At 39.4% G+C, this 7,500-nt stretch overlaps 1 protein-coding gene across 3 annotated transcripts in view; it reads left to right on the forward strand.

Annotated features, from left to right (window-relative positions):
- Positions 1–7,500, forward strand: part of LOC138051401 (tetratricopeptide repeat protein 28-like) — a 695,954-nt gene that overhangs the window by 587,464 nt on the left and 100,990 nt on the right. For 2 of the 3 annotated variants that reach the window (XR_011132794.1, XR_011132793.1), the window contains exons 6-11: positions 988–1,035; positions 1,183–1,231; positions 2,280–2,327; positions 3,474–3,525; positions 4,220–4,267; positions 4,527–4,575. The exons of the other annotated variant lie outside the window; for it this stretch is intronic. The gene's annotated coding sequence lies outside the window, so the exon portion shown is untranslated. The remainder of the gene's footprint in view (positions 1–987; positions 1,036–1,182; positions 1,232–2,279; positions 2,328–3,473; positions 3,526–4,219; positions 4,268–4,526; positions 4,576–7,500) is intronic. 3 annotated transcript variants of the gene reach the window in all.

Below are 7,500 nucleotides of genomic sequence, written 5' to 3' on the forward strand. Positions count from 1 at the left end.
TTAGCTTGCTTGCTGTTATTTGTCTGCCGTTGCAAGGTAATAAGTAACAATTAGCTTGAGGGGTCACGGTAATAAATCAGGGGCACCCAACGAGAATATAGTTCAAAACCACTTAAACATAGCATTGTTAAACGTATTTTGGTATTTAAACGGTAGATATAGGCATATTTTTATCCCCTAATTTTTTTTTCTGTTCGGATTTCCTAGCTGAAAGTCTAGTGATCCGAAAATTGTAGGGATCAAAATTTACCTTTTCGATAATTTCAGCCAGAAAAAAGGCTCCCGAAGATTCTAGGTGACCTTTTTAGGGTAAAAATCCGTTAAAATGGGCAATTATAGCATTTTTTAGATGTTCGAAAATCCTAGGACAGGCAGGCAAGCAAGAAATTTTAGAACAATTGTTCCGAAAATTCTAGATCTCATATCGCCTTCCGAACAGATATTCTCCGAAAATTGACGTTGGGTGCCCCTGGCTAAATTATTTGTTTCTTGTGTGGTCGAACTATATACTGCCCTCCATTCTTTCCTTGCACATCGAGAAAGTAAGTAAATGATGTATCTTGAATTATTCCTGAATAGAGAGGGTTTTTAGTTTTTGAATCCGCTTAGATTCAAAATCGAGGGTGTCACAAAGCAACTGACGATTAAGAATGCATTCAATCAGTTTTAGCCATAACAAACTCTTTATGTCTACTCGCTTTAACGTCTTAGTTAAAGCTAAGCAAGACCAGAGCCTCGTATAATGTATGCGTTCTCATTACAACTTTGAACGTCGCCGAACGAAACCATGTATTTTGTGAGTTGTTCCGAGCAATCATGAACAGTCATCTCACCTCGATCCGTTCCCTTGAGAACTTTTCAGCTTTCCGCTCCAGTTCCACTCTTTTTGCATACCAGGCATAAATGATTTGTGTAATGAAAGTTAAAAGGTTTCCTACAATATTCGATAATGCATGGATAACCACATTAAATGATCATATTTTGCAGAGTCATTTCTTGTTGTCGAGGACCTCGCGTCGATTAGCATCCATTTTGGTAAGTTGCTAACTGTTATTCGTTTCTTAATAACACAAACAAGTAATTTGTGTGATAAACTAGTTTTGATGCCGGACTCATGATCAGTTGCGAATGACGCACCCAAATGATCCACCAGTATTATTTATCCCTTAATTTTTTGTTCAGCCGGATTCATTATTCCTGCTCTCAAGGTTTTAAAGAGGAACATTGCAAGGTATTTGGTAATATTAGCTTGCTGGGTGTAATCAGATATTTGTCTGTCGTTGCAAGGTAATAAGTAACAATTAGCTTGAGGGGTCACGGTGCTAAATTATTTGTTTCTTGTGTGATAGAGCTACAATGTATATACTGCCCTCCATTTTTTTCTTGCACATCGAGAAAGTAAGTAAGTAAATGATATATCTTGAATTTTTCCTGAACAGAGAGGGTTTTTAGTTTTTGAATCCGCTTAGATTCAAAATTGAGGGTGTCACAAAGCAAGTGACGATGAAGAATGCATTCAATCAGTTTTAGCAGAAACCCATAAGGGTTGAAACGTGTAACGCGCGTTCACAGCTTCCGAATATTCAGTGCGAACTGATTGGTTGAATGTTTCATTGCTAAGTACCATATTTGGAAAACCCTCGCTCTTGTTGTTCCAAATATGGTACTTAGCAAATCGAATATTCAGAAGCTTGTTTCCAAGCACACAAGGGGCCGTTACACGTTTCAACCCTTATGGGTTTCTGGTTTTAGCCATAACAAACCTTTAATGTCTATTCGCTTTAAAGTCTTACTTAAAGCTAAGCAAGATCAGAGCCTCGTATAATGTATGCGTTCTCATTACAACTTTGAACCTCGCCGAACGAAACCATTACCTGAGTTGTTCGGAGCAATGGAACAGTCATCTCACCTCGGCAGTGTTTAGCTTTTAGAATCTCTGTACGGTGGCCAATTTACATTATCAACTCCGTTGATAAAACCAAATTTTTGTATACTACTTCCCCACCGACGCAGCACCACAGTTTCTTTAGAAACTACCCCTTCATTCAGTGTTCAAATTGGACTGCTTCATTGATCAGTTGCGCAGTTTGCTCGAGTATGAAATGACTTCTCCTTGCTGCTCCATTTCTTAGTTCCCTTGAGAACTTTTCAGCTTTCCGCTCCAGTTCTACATTTTTAATGCATACTAGGCATAAGGGAATTTTGCTATGAAAGTTAAAAGTTTTCCTACAAGATTCGATAATGCATGGATAACCACATTAAATCATCAAATTTTGCAGAGTCATTTCTTGTCGTCGAGGACCTCGCATTGATTAGCATCCGTTTTGGTAAGTTGCTCACTGTTACTCATTTCTTAATAACACGAACAAGTAATTTATTTGTGATGAACCAGTTCTTATGAATTTTGCGTCACTTTTTATTGTTTTCTCTTTACCCAGTTTGGATTAAGTTAGTGACTTATGTCAGAATTCCCTACATGTTTATTTTCTGAAGTGACCACCGTCACACTCATGATCAGTTGCAAATGATGGTGGAAATCAAGACACGAACGCGAGGGCTGTGTTTTCTCGAATATGGAATTACACATATTACACCATTTAGCATGCTATTTGCTGCTGGCATTTTGTCGAAACGAAAGGACTGAAAGGAAAAGACCTTATGCGCTACAGTCAAACAAAAATGTTTCTGAACAGTCATGGTTTAATGAAGGTGCATGCATGCCATTGTCAGGATCAACATGATCAACATGATAAAATCAAAAGGCGTTCTTACCGGCTGGACATACTTTATGATCTCTTAACCAGGCTACTGGAACAGTGACCCTGCCCGCTGCTGACTGAAGGATGCATTAAAGATGGTTCACAAAATACAAAAGACAGTTGAGATCATAAAGAAAGTTACCAAAACCTGCAAAAAGACATTCAGATAAAAGCAAGGACATAGATGAAAAGATTACTTACCTAAAAATCAGCAGAGTTTGGATGTAGCAAAAATTGTCCAAAACCCGTAAAAATTCAGCTTCACACCCAAACTAGAGGCACAAAACAACGACCGCGACTATAACCGCCACTATTGAGTTGGAATATCCGCGCGCAATAAATAAAATGAGTTGTCTGTCTAAATCCCAACATTGACACCATAACAAAAGACAGGGATGTTTAAAAAAGAAATTGCGTTTGCTGACAGCGTTTTAATGGCTGACGTACTTATACGCGCGCTCGACTTTGCACGAGCCTGCGGTGCACCTTAGTTACCACTCACGGCCAGCGCTATCTTTGAACTTTTCTGACTAGGTGTCATTTTACTGCTCCTGCCAAAATTAGCCAGGGCACAATTTGTGTGATAAACCAGTTCTGACGAATTTGATATGTTTATTTTATAAAATGATCATGATCACCGTCACTCATGATCAGTTGCGAATGACGCACCTAAATGATCCACCAGTATTATTTATCCCTTAATTTTTTGTTCAGCCACGGCATTCATTATTCCTGCTCACAAGGTTTTAAAGAGGAACATTGCAAGGTATTTGGTAATATTAGCTTGCTGGGTGTAATCAGATATTTGTCTGTCGTTGCAAGGTAATAAGTAACAATTAGCTTGAGGGGTCACGGTGCTAAATTATTTGTTTCTTGTGTGAGAGAACTACAATGTATATACTGCCCTCCATTTTTTTCTTGCACATCGAGAAAGTAAGTAAGTAAATGATATATCTTGAATTGTTCCTGAACAGAGAGGGTTTTCAGTTTTTGAATCCGCTTAGATTCAAAATTGAGGGTGTTACAAAGCAAATGACGATGAAGAATGCATTCAATCAGTTTTAGCCATAACAAACCTTTAATGTCTACTCGCTTTAAAGTCTTACTTAAAGCTAAGCAAGATCAGAGCCTCGTATAATGTATGCGTTCTCATTACAACTTTGAACCTCGCCGAACGAAACCATTACTTGAGTTGTTCGGAGCAATGGAACAGTCATCTCACCTCGGCAGTGTTCAAATTGGACTGCTTCATTGATCAGTTGAGCAGTTTGCTCGAGTATGAAATGACTTCTCCTTGCTGCTCCATTTCTTAGTTCCCTTGAGAACTTTTCAGCTTTCCGCTCCAGTTCTACATTTTTAATGCATGTTAGGCATAAGGGAATTTTGTTATGAAAGTTAAAAGTTTTCCTACAAGATTCGATAATGCATGGATAACCACATTAAATGATCATATTTTGCAGAGTCATTTCTTGTTGTCGAGGACCTCGCGTCGATTAGCATCCATTTTGGTAAGTTGCTAACTGTTACTCGTTTCTTAATAACACAAACAAGTAATTTATGTGTGATAAACCAGTTCTGATGCCGGACTTTTGCGTTACTTTTTGTTGTTTTTCTCTTTACCCAGTTTGGATCAAGTTACTGACTATGTCAGAATTCCTGATATGTTTATTTTATAAAGTGATCATGATCACCGTCACTCATGATCAGTTGCGAATGACGCACCCAAATGATCCACCAGTATTATTTATCCCTTAATTTTTTGTTCAGCCGGATTCATTATTCCTGCTCACAAGGTTTTAAAGAGGAACATTGCAAGGTATTTGGTAATATTAGCTTGCTGGGTGTAATCAGATATTTGTCTGTCGTTGCAAGGTAATAAGTAACAATTAGCTTGAGGGGTCACGGTGCTAAATTATTTGTTTCTTGTGTGAGAGAACTGCAATGTATATACTGCCCTCCATTTTTTTCTTGCACATCGAGAAAGTAAGTAAACAAATTGGCGGACTTTTCGCGCTCGTCTCGGGGACGTGATTGCTTTTGCTCGATATTGCTGGACGTACATCGACCAGTTGCTCGGCCTCTCGTGTCTCGATCGGTCGTTTGTTGGTCTTCTTCGAACGCTCTTGGTTAACCTGAGCGCATGGAATCTCGTTCTCAAGCTCTTCGGCTTCACCGGGGTTTCTGCGCAAGAATTAGTGGATTACATTTACCTGATTGGCAGTGAGTGCAGCTTTGGAGACGTTCCCGAAACACATCGAGGTCAATGAATCGAGTTCCACGGGGAATAGCTTCTTCTCTTTCGGTGGCAGCCTGTTATATAGCACAAAAACATTGATGGTTCCGGTAGTTGCACCTCTGTGTAGTGAATATAAAATCCCAAAGCGCCCATGCCCGAGTACTCCTTGTTTCTTGTTTAGAGGGTAGTTCGTTTTCGTCAATACAGTTTCCAAACTTCAGTTTCCTTTTCGCAATGTAGTTTTGATATCCGCGTCTCACGTGCTCCAGATTTTTTTAAGTTCCCTTTTCTCCGGATTTCGTGAAGCGCCCATTTGCACTTCGCTTTACGTGGTCAGAGGGAGAAAGACACTGACTGGTAAGTGATGACGGTGAATTACCTCCTTCTTTATCGTTCAAGTTAACCGCAGCCAAACTTACTGATCCAAACACTGAGTACACGTACGGAAACTTAATGTGACGTTTACGATAATTCGATTCACGCTTTCGATAATTCACACTTTCTGTCGAAAATACACTAGCAACACACATAATTGCTGGAAGCTCGAAATGCAAGTGTTTTCGTTTGCATGGGATACAGCATCCCATGCAAACGAAAACACTTGCATTTCGAGATTCCAGCAATTTTGTAAACTTTAACCGGACGATATTACGGAAAAGGGGAGCCATCTTTGTTTTTATTTTTTGCGTGGACTTCGCGTGGATTTAATATCTCGCGCCATAATAGTGCCCAGCTTGCGCGCGGTTTAAAAACTCTAGGGAGCCACCTTAAGCCAAGTTGAGTCTCCTTGCTTCACAAATTGACTCGAAGGTGTGAAAATGTGAATTCTACATGCATGTAAATCGTTCCTCATTTTGAAGACAATAAGGCATCAAATCAAATGTTATTTCCTTCAAGTTAACGCTTACCTTTTTACTTGAGTTGCTGTAAGCATTTCCTTGCCTGGATCAGCATTTAAAGAGTAAAACTAACAAAAAAGTCGTCACCACAAAAGCGTGATCGTAGATGAAACGTTTGAATACAACCACGCAAAACCTGTAAGAGCTGGACTGGTTACTGCTGACCAGGGCGGAGTTACCGGGCGGTGAAACGAGTGGGTCCGAGCAAAAAGGTGTGATGCAGTAGACTGGCGTGTACTATAAAGCCTTTTCAAAATGGGGACAAGTGTTGAGATCGGCGACTCACTCGAAGAATTGTTTTTACAGGACATTAAGTTAAGTTTTTATCTGAAAAGAGTTGAATTTATAGAATAGAAACTGTAATAAACTAAAAATTTGTTTTATTTGAGAAATGTTAAAATTGTTAACAAGCTGTAGACTATTGCTAGTTTATTTCCAGTTTCCTGCAAGAAATGAAGACTGGAAGAAACTGTCATTTTCTGGCAGCACCTGATAGATGTATCAAATTCAAGCTATTTCCAGCTTTTGAAAGAACCCAAAACTTGCAAAAACTGGAAAACAATTTCTGGAATAAAAGCTGGAATTTGACTCCGGAATAAAGCTGTCACATTTTAGAAATTTCCAGAAATTTCCAGAACTTTACAGAAAGCTTGAAATTCATTTTGCAAGGGGTCAGTGCCAAATTTGTGCGAAATTCGACCGTCAAAAAGCATCTTGGTACATGGCTTTCTCAAACGAGACTATAATCACCGGAATAAGCAATGTTTCCGCTGCAATTAAATTCAATACAATTTTTGGGTAAATGAAACGGAGGTTTTTTGAGGCCCAATTTCAACATGCTGTTTGTCAACAAAAGTCGACCTTTGACCACCACCAAAGCATCTTGGTACATGGCTTTCTCAAACGAGACTATAATCACCGGAATAAGCAATGTTTCCGCTGCAATTAAATTCAATACAATTTTTGGGTAATGCACTAGTCATTTGTTTCCCCCACCCCTTGACCCCCGGGGATGGGTAGGGAGATTACATTTGAATGGTTGTAAAGTAGGTGTATTTCCACTGGGGACTAGAGTAGACAAACACCCATCTATAAACACCTTTCTATACCTATAGAAAGAAAGCAATGAAATGTCACGATTCCGATTTCAAGCGAGGTCAAGCATGGCCGAGGTCAAGCATGACAGAAATTCAATAATACCTGTTATTTGTCACGGTTATTTTGATGCAAATGAGTTCCAAACACCAATAAAACAATAGGCAAATGATTGAATACATGATTGATGACATAAAAATAAAATGCGATAAATTAAAACTTACCCTTTTCACTTCTCCCGCCGCCATATTGATTTTGCATGTGTGAAAATACTCATTACCATTGCTCTTCGTTTCTTTTCAGTCCCAGTCGTCCTAGGTAAGAATTCCCCGATATTTCCCCCTGTATGTCCCCAGAGGGGTAGGGCAGAGGAACGAAAATCTTGTAATTTCCCTACCCCCTAGAGGCGTAATTGTGGCGTTATCTCGCGTAATTGCCCTAGTAATTTCCCCATATGTCCCCACTATCCCCGGGGGTCGGGGGTTGGGGGAAACAAATGACTAGTGCATAA

The sequence above is a fragment of the Montipora capricornis genome, chromosome 6, assembly GCF_036669925.1.
Source record: "Montipora capricornis isolate CH-2021 chromosome 6, ASM3666992v2, whole genome shotgun sequence".
NCBI lineage: Eukaryota > Metazoa > Cnidaria > Anthozoa > Scleractinia > Acroporidae > Montipora > Montipora capricornis.